Genomic DNA, 11533 nt, shown 5'->3' with positions numbered 1-11533 from the left:
AGGATAAATCCTGGCATTAAGTGGCTGATATCACGTACCTTTGGCCCTGTGGGAGAAGGGAGAAGTGTGTCTTTGTGTTAATGTTGCCTCATTTTCAACTAGCAGAGAAATACTTAGCTTTGCACTCTCCCTAAGATGCAACTGAACACCCTAGGCCAAATAAACCTACGGATTGGATATGGAGGAAGCAAAACAAAACCAGTGTGAATGCACCTATGCATGCAGAGGAATCCTGGTTCAATGCCCAGATACAGCTAGAAAAGACTCCCTGCTTGAAACTCTGGAGAGCTGCTGCCAGTCAGTGTAGGCAATACTGAGATGGATGTGACCAACATGATTCAGTATAAGGCAGTTGCTGCATGTGTTCTGTGAAATCTCTGAGCTTGGATTTCACAGGAGCCTTTCCAAGCAGACTTGGACAATGTTGGAAAAATTAAGCTCAGCAAAACAAGATTACTGTATTTTTCAGAGTATAAGACAATGTTTCTTCCTAAAAAATGTTTGTCAGAAATTGGGGGTCGTCCTTATACATGGATGGTGAATGTACAGGGGTCCGGGCTCTGGCGCGGGCGGCTCAGGTTCTAGTTCTGGTGCGGGAAGTCCAGGCTCGGGTTGGGTTTTGGCATGGATGTTTAAAATAGTGATTTCTTAATTTGGGGTTCAAAAAAATAGAGGCCATCTTATACATTGGGGTGTCTTATACACAGTACTACCCTTGTTTAGAGGTGGAAGCTTTTCTTTTGTCAATTGCTTGAAAGGAACTTTATACACTCAGAAAATAGCATAGAGGAAGGAAGAATCCTTGCACACTGAAAAGTAGCAGTCATTTTTAGGGAGGAGGCTCGAACCCTTCTCCTTACACACTAGCTTTCTTAGTATGAGGTTCCTGACTAGGCAAATGATTCATCCTGGCCATCCTGCCCTTGTGTCCTGAAGTCATATAATTCCATGAAGGCTGCATCATGGGCTTTTTTGTAAATAGATAGGTCCCAAATAACAGAACAGGGAGTTGGAACAGTTGACCAGAAATAATACTACAGATTAAAACTTGCATACACAGGAAAGAGGGCAGGTTGGACTATGACATTCAACCTAAAGTGAAAAAGAGGTTTGACTACCGATATGTAGGCTCGGGGGAGAATAAGGGGGAGTTCTAAGCATTTCCCTGGAGAACTCCCAACCCTAGCCTCGCTGGTGCCCCAGGAAGAAAGTGGAGAGGTGGGATGAAATTGGCTATCTGCAGGTATTAATAGATGTGTGTTTTAATCTCTACTTGTCCTGTGGCTCATTGCTGTAGACCAAGCATGTCCAACTGGTATATTGTGATATACTGATAGATGACGGGGTGTTCCTGGTAGATCCTGGTAGATTTGGCCCCTCAGTGATCTCCTCCCCCCCCCTCCCCAAAAGGGGAAAGAAAAACCCACTGTGGCTTCCTGAAAAATAGGCTCAACAACTTCACATTTCCCAAAAAAGCTCAACAACTCTAAAAAAAGCTGAACAACTTTGGACCATCCAACGACACTGGGTTGATCACTGCCAGTTTACCTATACCGTGAGTAGATCACAGTCTATTGGGAGTTGGACGTCCTTGCTGTGTAGACTATTGCATAGGTACAACCGGATACCTTCCACAATGAACTCTACTGATCTTGGTACAAGTCTGATCTCCAAATGTGTCTCGAAGGTCCAGGAAACATCCTGACCTTGCATAAAGGTTAGCATGTGTAAATTTTGTTGCTAGTTGCCATCTTCTTTGGTGATCACTCATAACCAAGTAAGATTCCATGAACACTGTCTTAAGAGTGAGTCCGTAAGTGACTAGGCCACTTCTGGATTGACGCGTCCTTCCACATTGGGGACATCGGTTTCTGGGTGGGAGTTGATCATAGTGAGGGTTTGCCAAATGTGCCTTCCTCTTAGCAAGTTTCTCCCTTTCATCCTGAGTTTGAGCATCTTCACAGTCCATGATACCTTTGGTAAAGGCTGTTCTCCAATTGGAGCGCTCGCAGGCCAGTGTTTCCCAGTTGTCTGTTTATACTACATTTTTTTTAGATTTGCCTTGAGGGTCTTTATCAGGGGTCAGCAAACTTTTTCAGCAGGGGGCCGGTCCACTGTCCCTCAGACCTTGTGGGGGGCCGGACTATATTTTGAAGAAAAATATGAACAAATTCCTATGCCCCACAAATAACCCAGAGATGCATTTTAAATAAAAGGACACATTCTACTCATGTAAAAAATTCGGATTTCAGGACCACCCATGGGCCGGATTTAGAAGGTGATTGGGCCGCATCCAGCCCCTGGGCCTTAGTTTGGGGACCCCTGGTCTTTATACTACATTTTTTAAAGATTTGCCTTGGGAGTCTTTGTTGACCACCAGCATTACACTTTTCATATTTAAGAATAGAGTAGTTGCTTTGGAAGACGGTCATCAGGCATCCAAACAACCTAACAAGTCCAATGAAGTTGATACTGAAGAATCATTGCTTCAACACTGGTAATCTCTGCTTCTTCCAGTACACTGTCATTAGTTCACATGTCTTCCCAACTACCGTGGTGCCTCTAGTTATGAACTTAATTCGTTCCAGATGTCCGTTCTTAACCTGAAACTTTTTAACAAGTGGCATGCTTTTGTTAATGGGACCTCTTGCTGCTGCCGCGCCACCAGCACACGATTTCCATTCTCAACTCTTCCAGGTTAGTGGAGTTTGTAACCTGAAGCATTTGTAACCTGAGGCGTTTGTAACTCGAGGTACCACTAATGTGTAAAAATTTTCACAGACACCATTGATGGAATCTTTCAAGGAGTTTGAGATGGCGTTTATAAATGGTCCAAATTTCACAAGGATACAGTAAGGTTGGTAGTACAATAGCTTTGTAAACAAGCGTTTTGTTTTCCCTGTGAATGTCCTGGTCCTTAAACACTGCACTTCAATAGGGAGAAAGCTGCACTTGTAGAGCTCTGACAGTGCTGGATTTGGGCATCAATGTTGGCCCTTGTGGAAAGATAAGTGCCCAGGTAGGAGAAGTGATCGACACTTTCCAACATTACATCATTGAGTTGGATTTGTGGCACTGCAGAGGGGTCGTGTTGTGCTTGTTGGTGTAGCACTTTGGTTTTTTGAATGTTAAGTGATGAGCCAAGCTTTTCATAAGCTGTGAAGATATTTAAGATGGTTTGGAGGTCATCCTCTGAGTGTGCACACACTACGTTGCCACAAGCATACTGAAGCTCTATAACAGATGTTACAGTAACTTTACTCTTTGCTTTCAGCCAATCAGATTAAAGAGCTTTCCATCTGTTCAATATACCGTATGATTTCTACTCCGGTGGGCAGTTTCCCTTCGTCAAAGTGTAGGATCATGGCAATGAAAATAATAGAGTTGGGGCAATAGCACAACTCTTGTTTAACACCTGATTCCACTGTGAATGATTCACTTTGAGAGCCATTGTTATCTGTGGTTGTTGCTGCCATATTATCATGGAGGAGCCAAATGATGTTTACACATTTATCTGGACAGCCAATTTTCAGAAGGACAGTCCACAAAGCATTACGATTTACAGTGTCGAAGGCCTTTGGTCAACAAACACCATATATAGGGGTTGGTTTTGCTCTCTGCATTTTTCTTGAAGTTGTTGAGCAGTGAAAATAATGTCCACTGTCCCCCTAGAAGGCCGAAAACCATTTTGGGATTCAGGAAGGGTAGCCTCAGATATTGTTAGGCGACGGTTTGCTAAGATCCTTGCAATAATTTTGCTGGCCGCAGCTAATAAAGAGATGCCTCAGTAGTTTCCGCAATCCGTTCTATCACCTTTTTAAAAAGAGATTGCTAATTTTCGTTTCCCTAAAATCTGCTGGGATCTCCTCTCTCCCACATTTTTTCGATGAGCTTGCGAAGTGCGAAGTTGTGTAAGTTCAGTTCTTCCCACTTTGAAGACTTCAGCAGGTATCCCATCAGGTCCTCTGGCTTTGTTGTTTTCTCATTTGGTTAATAGCTGTACACAACTCTCCCAGATTTGGAGATGCCAAGCTGATCTCTAATTTGTTTTTGTGGAATTTGTAAGTGCACCTCAGCAACTACGGGGGAGCTGCAGTTAAGGAGATTCTGGTAATGTTCTTTTCCAGTGCAATGCAATAGGTTCTTTATCTTTTAGAAGTGTGGTGCTGTCTGCTGAGCATAGGGGCATATGCCATGATTTATTGGCTCATAGATGGTATTTGTGGCTTTAAAGAAACTCTGTGATCATGAGTGTTGGCTAAGTGCTGGATCTCTTGAGCTTTTCTTATCCACCAGCTGTTCTTTAGTTCTCTGCTTCTTCTTTGAACCTCAGCCTTAGCATTGCCATAGGATTTTTTTCTCAGTGGCACGGTTTCTATCTCTTTGCCAGATATGAAAGGCCTCCCTTTTCTTGTCAATAATGTGTTCAATCTCATTGTCATTCTTATCAAACCAGTCCTGGTGTTTCTTGGTTTGGTATCCAATAGTTTGTTCACAGGCTGCAATAATGGATGTTTTAAGCTTGGTCTAGTATTTCTTGATGTTATCAGGGAACTCCAAAAGCAGATGGTCCTTAAGAGTCATTTGGAAGCAATCCCACTTAGTAGGATCTTGAAGGGCTTGAGTGTTCATTTTGCCCCTTAGTTTCATTCCTTGAAGCCTGCGTTGAGGTATAATCTTGATAGCCATCATGGAGCATATTAATTGGTGATCTGTCCAGAAGTCGTTGGCACTCGTCATAGCTCTGGTAAGGAGCACATCACAGTGATCTTCAGTTTGGACAATTACATAGTCTAAGAGGTGCTAGTGGTTCGACCGAGAGTGCCTCCATGATACTTTACATTTATTTACATTTATTTTTGTTGCTGAAAGAGTGTGTTGGTAATAACAACATTGTGTGCTGCATATTTAGTCAAAGGTAAGATTCCGTTCTGGTTGCTGTTGCCAGTTCCTTCTTTCCCAATGGTCCGAGGCCACAGATTGAAATATCGCCCAACTCTCGCATTAAAATCACCCAGGTGGATAATTTTATCCTCAGGCATCTCTGATAGGATGGTATCCAGCTGAGAGTAAAAAAAAAATTCTTTAATGTCTTCATTGGCATTCTTTCTTAGTGCATAAGCACTTCGAATAGTAGCCTGTTGGTTTTTGGCGAGTTTTATTCAAAGGGTTGAAAGTCACTCATTAATGCTGGTAGGGACTTCTGACAAGAGCTTCACAATATCGTTTTTGATAGCAAAGCCTACTCCATGTATTTTTTATTATTATTTGATTTTTTTGTTGTTGATACACCAAGAAGAAAGAAAAGAAGAAGAAAAACAGAAATACAAATGAAAATGAACACAATATTATTTACAAAACAATAAAGCAAAAATTGGTCTTTGAACTATAGACCCGACCTTCCATCTGTTCCTTACTTTAATTATATATTGCTTGTTGCCAACACACACTTTTATCCTAATTTGACTAATCCTTATCTTAAATCTAATGTCTTTCTTAAAGCTATTACTGAAATTACTTGAATGCTGCAACAGAATTTAAACTACTGTATTTTTCAAATATACTTTGAAGAACTCCCATTTTGAGAAAAATTCCTGTTTTGGTTTATTCTTTATTTTTTCTGATAAACTATCTAACTGCATATTCTAGTTACAGGTAGGTAGCTATGTTGGTCTGCCGTAGTTTAAACAAAATTTTAAAAAAATTCCTTCCAGTAGCACCTTAGAGACGAACTAAGTGTGAAGAAGAAGTGTGCATGCACATGAAAGCTCATACCAAGGACAAACTTAGTTGGTCTCTGCATATTCTGTCAATTTTTGAATCCATTCATGAATAGAGGGGATATCATCACTCTTCCATTTTGCAGCAATAAGAACTGTAGAATATAACCTTTGTTTTTTGCGGGATATCCAAATCTGTAATTCCCAGCAGATAAGCTTCTGGTTTTCTGTTATAAGAGATCTTCTTCTTTTTTGTAATTTTGAATGGATGCTCTCCCAAAATACCTGGATTTTCTTACTTAGCCACCACATGTGATAGAGAGTACCTGATTTGTCTCTGCATCTCCAACAATTGCTTGGGACACCTTTGTACATCTTCGAGAGTTTCCAAGGTGTTAAGTACTATTGGTGCTGCATTTTCAGAAAATTCTCTCTTAAGGCAGAACAATATGTAAATTTCCAATTATTTCCCCATAAATTTTCCCATTGGGACATAGTTATTGAATGCCCAAAGTCTTGTGACCACTTGACCATGGCCGCAGTGATCTCCAGTCAAGGAGGAGTTGGTATACATTTGTAAGGGTTTTTCTTTTAGAGTTTACTAACTCTGATTCAAATCGAGAGGTTTCTATTGCAAAACCTTTTTGTTTATCAGATATAAATTTTTCATATATCTGATGGCCTACTCCATGTATTTAACATTCTTGTTCAGGTAGACCTTTCCAGAAAAATGTGTAGCCTCCTTTTTGTTCCTTCAGTTGTCACTCTTCTGCTCTTGAAACTCATTCTTGAAGCACTGCAATATCAATGTTAAAACGTCGCAACTCTCTTGCTTTTTTTAAAATGGGGATATTTCATATTCCACTTTGGCCACGAGGGGGTACCAGAGCCTTGAGAACAAAATCTAGTTCCCTTTGCTTCCAGCTGTGGAGTAAGGTGGGATTCTGACTGCTGGGGTAAGGAAACTGGTGTGATTCGAGTCTTACCAAACACAGCCATTTGCTCAGGTGCAAGTCCAGGGAAGGTGGAGAGTGTGTGGAGACAGCAGAGACAGCAAAGGAAGAGCAGTGCCTACTGAAACCACTGTGGAGCCAGGCTGGGCACAACTGTGCATTAGGTAGTTCCTTCTTTAGTTTATCCCTCCGTGGGGAACAGTCTCTTAAGTGCCAAGACAGAGAGAGCCCAGATTGAGACCCACAACTAGTGATGTTTAGTTCTTGAGAATAGTCTTTAAATGTACACACCTCATTATTTTAAAATATTTTTTTATTTCAATTCTTTAAAATAGAACGAATACAAATAAAGTAACAGAATATAAATGAGAAAAGGAAACAAAAGAAGAGGGCAAAAAAGAAAAAGAAAAAGACAAAACCAGCATTCATTCCAAAGAAACAATAAAGAAAAAATAATTATCTCCAAATTTATACTCAAATTAATACATAACATATATATATGGGGGAAAAACATACATCCAAAAGTAAAAAGAGAACTTTAGATATTAAAAAGAAATTTTAAAAATACTTCCGATTGTTTTAATATTGCTTCCTCCACCCTTTCCTCTTAACTCACTTTCCTTTATATCAATGTACACACCTCATTAATTGAGAATATTCTCTAGAATATTTTTGATTAATGAGGTGTGTACATTTAAAGCAGCAGTGTAGCCGACACAGAATTTACAATTTGTGGATAATATTCTCCGGAGAATTTTCTAGCAGAGAATATTCTCACCTCACATCACTACTCACAACTGCCTCTAGGCACAGCAGGACCCTGGATGCTGTGGAAGGGGTTTCTCCAGGGGTTGCCCTTACCATTTCACCCCCTGAGGTGAAATGAGAATGTGCTGCCCTGCCCTATGCACACACTGCATCCCTACCCCTTTGCAAAATCCTCACTTACTGGGGTCATACAGCTGCGGCGTCCAGGTTCTGGAGAGAACTTGCAAGAGCCCTATGAGATTGTGAGAACTGTGGGAGATTGTCAAGATGCATCACTACAATCTTGAGGGGCTCTTGCATGATCTCGCTGGATTCTGGAGCTGCAGCATCCACTTCTCCTTGCTTCTCTTCTGGCGGTGGCAAGAAACAACTGTGTAGCAGAGATTGTCAAGTAAATGCTACAACACACTATGCACTCACAGTAATTACATTAGTTAAAAGTTGTCCACTCTCTGAGCCCAGAGAGAGTTCTTTGCTTTCAAAGTCCTTGTTGTGCCAAAGTCCACAAGGTATGTGCTAAGTCTAGCTGCTTTCAAAGTCCTGCAACTTTCAGAGTTCTCTGAGTCCAGACATCTTTTAAGTTGTCCAACTTCTTTCAGGTGAACGCTTCTCTCCGCAAAGTTTTCTAAATGTTTCCAACAAATTCTCCTATAGGGAAATGCTATAACTTGAGCCCTTTACATACCCAGCTCTATGTGCTTATCTGCACAGCAACACAGTAAAGACAAGAGTTACAAGAGTCTGCAGCTGCACCTCTACTGTGGGGGGGGGGAATAATTTCTGCCCACTCAAGTGAAATTAACATTTTTTCATTTCCCCCCTCCATCCCTTCTTGAAAGGAGCCTTTCCCCAACTAAACTGCACCTGGTGCATGTGTGCAGCTCTTCCTTGAAAGTGCTGATGGGGTAACAGGCTTTGCTTAGTGTGCTTTTGGGAATTGCTAGTGATCATGAAGGTGCTCATGTCTGCCAACTGCTTCCTTCCCCTGGACCGAATGCAGGGGTTATAATGCTTTGGGCTTTCTTTGACATTGCCTGGATGAGCTCTAAACATACAAAAGTGGAACATTGCTCCAGGATAGGCCAAGTCAGGAGGTGTGCCTGGGAATTCTGCTGTGGTCACTGCTACCACCACTGCTGAGCATTGGCCCTCAAGCCTGATAATCATGTGATCCTTTAAGTTGATCTAAGTTTCCTGCAGGACCCAGGTGGCACTGTGGGTTAAACCACAGAGTCTAGGGCTTGCTGATCAGAAGGTCGGCGGTTCGAATCCCTGCAACGGGGTGAGCTCCCGTTGCTCGGTCCCAGCTCCTGCCAACCTAGCAGTTCGAAAGCACATCAAAGTGCAAGTAGATAAATAGGGACCGCTCCGGCGGGAAGGTAAACGGCGTTTCCGTGCGCTGCTCTGGTTCGCCAGAAGCAGCTTTGTCATGCTGGCCACATGACCCGGAAGCTGTCTGCGGACAAACGCCGGCTCCCTCGGCCTATAGAGCGAGATGAGCGCCGCAACCCCAGAGTTGGACATGACTGGACCTGATGGTCAGGGGGCCTTTATGTTTACCTTTACCTAAGTTTCCTGCTTGGCAGGGAGTTGGACTGGATGGCCCTTGTGGTCTCTTCCAACTCTATGATTCTATCTGAGGACCACAGGATGGCTTACAATATAAAAACACAAAAATATGTACCATAACAGAGGAGGCACATGATAAAGGGCCTCAGATGATAATCAACAGCTTAAAAACTCTACTTGAAAACTTATAAGGAGCAAGAATCCACAACGTTCCAAGGGAGTCCATACCACTGTTGAACAGTTCTTACCATTACAAAGTTCATCCTGATGTTTATTCAGAATCTCCTTTCTTGAAATGCGAAGCCATTGGTTTGGTCCTACCCTCCAGATCAGGCGAAAACAAGCTTGCTCTGTCTCCTATTTGACAGATTTAAAATGGATTTCAACAGGGGCGTACCCAGGATCAAAACTGGGGGGGGGCAAGGGCGGGGCCAAGATGGGAGGGGAGGGGCCATAAAGTGGGAACGTGGGGGGGGGGCTATGGAGCCGAGGTGAGGAAAGACGTAAGCTCCGGAACCTCTTAAACAATACCGCCCCACCCCCCAAAACAATATATCTCACGTTAGGTGTAAGACACATAATTTGAGCCCCGGAACCTCTTTTCAAACGAGGAACCCTTCTCTATAAGTGTCTCAGGTTAGTAAGGTGGGGCACGACTTTGAGCCCCGGTACGTACTGAAAAGCTCTGCAGAGTTTCCCTTTGGCAGGAGGGGGTGGGATGTGGGCATAGGTTTTTGTGTGAAAGGGGGGAGGGGGGAAGAAGCCATTTCATCTCCTTCTCTACCACCCCATCTCTTTTTTCCTCCCTCCCTCTCTCCATCCCTCCTTCCCTGCTTGCAGAAGGGGCGGCCCTGGGATACTCGGCGGCCGCCCGCGTGCGGTATATAAAAACCACGGCGCTCCCTTCTGCCACAGCGGCCTCTCTGGTGTGTTGCTCCGACGGCAGCGGCGTCCTCCCCTTCACCACCATGATGAGCTATGGCATGGGCACACTTTATAGCGGCCCCTCGTACTGCAAGGAGCCCGGCTTCGCCGGCGGGCGCTACTCGACGGCAGCTGCGCGCTCCACAGGTGGCAGCGGCTCACTGGTATCGAGTGGCTTCCACCCACAGTCTGGTCATGGGGCCAGCTTGGCTCGTCAACTGAGAGCCTGGAGTCGTCGCTGAACGATGACCTGAGCAGGCGCAACGAGAAGGAGTTGGAGGTGCTGCAGGCTCTCAACGACTGCTTCGCCGGCCCTGCTTCGGGGGGGCAGCTGCCCCCCTGCCCCGCACTGGGTACACCCATGGATTTCAACCAGTCCATTACCATTGATGTCACTGGATCCTTACATTGGGCTGGGGTGAGGCCCTGGGTGGGACCCTCTGGCAGAAAGGAAAGCTTAGCTAGGAGGGGTATTCTAGTCCAGAGCCAGTTCCCTTTCCCACCAGAATGTCTCAATGGCTGGAAATAAAATACCATGAACCATGCTGCTTTAATCACCGATCCCTACCCCCATGGCATTGCTAATCACAAACCAGTGAAATGTTGAACTTCGTTTGGGAAAATAGTAGTGGAGAGATGGAATTGGTCAAACCCCATAAGTGTAAAGCTGCAGGGAGGGGGAAACCCCCACCTTTCCACAGCATGCTGATGAGGAGGAGATCGTGAAATCAGGGTGTGCTGCTCCTGTCCCTGCAGTCCTGTTAATCTGGAGCTGGAGAGTGTGTGATCTTTTGACTAAGCACAGTGCTTGCGAGTTGTGGAATATCTGCTCCTCTGAATGGGGACATTGAGCTGGGTATCTGACTTCTAGCCAGGCAAGGAGAGCTGGGGGTCTCCTTGAGTTGAGCTGTAGATTGGTTACTATGGAGACTGGCTAATGAAGCCCTTGGCAGCAGCTGCCTTTGACGATGAGCGCATCCCCCGATTCAGAAGCAAAAAGCAATTACAGCTGTGTGTGTTTGCACGCGCGTGCGCATGCACGTATGGGCAGGAGGAAGATGAGCTCCGCGCTGATGCAGCTCTTTTGTGGTGGGAGGGGGCAATGCTCAGTGAGTCAGAGGTCTCCCTCAGCATGTCAGAGGCCTTGCCAGGCCCCACCACAGGCAAAAGAAAATGCAGGATTTTGCATCTCTGTGAGAGAGCCGGAGTTGGCTGTAAAGAGATTACAACAGTGGAACCACACTTCGCTATGAACATGGCTTCCTGAATCCCCCCTGCAATATAAATTCTAACCCTCTCCCGGCACTCCTGCCAGTGCAAAGCTGCTGTTATTGCACACGTTGGCAGCCTCCTCACCACTCTTTCAGAGCTGTGCTTTTGTGTCTTTATTAAATGGGTCACCATAAAACACCCAGGTGCCAAAGGTCTTTGGCTTCTTCAATGCTTGGATGATTTCCTTTACTGGCTGGGAAGAAAAATGACCCCTCAGAACCACTGGCCTTTTGTCTTGTTCCCTTACAACCATACTCTTCCTAGGGGATCTGTGGGGCTGGCCAGCAAGCAAGGGCCACAGTCAGCTGTAGGTAACCATCAGACTTG

The sequence above is a fragment of the Zootoca vivipara genome, chromosome Z2 (genome assembly GCF_965207765.1).
Source record: "Zootoca vivipara chromosome Z2, rZooViv2.hap1.1, whole genome shotgun sequence".
NCBI lineage: Eukaryota > Metazoa > Chordata > Lepidosauria > Squamata > Lacertidae > Zootoca > Zootoca vivipara.
The sequence above is the reverse complement of the archived record's forward strand: the minus strand, read 5'-3'. Positions refer to the sequence as shown.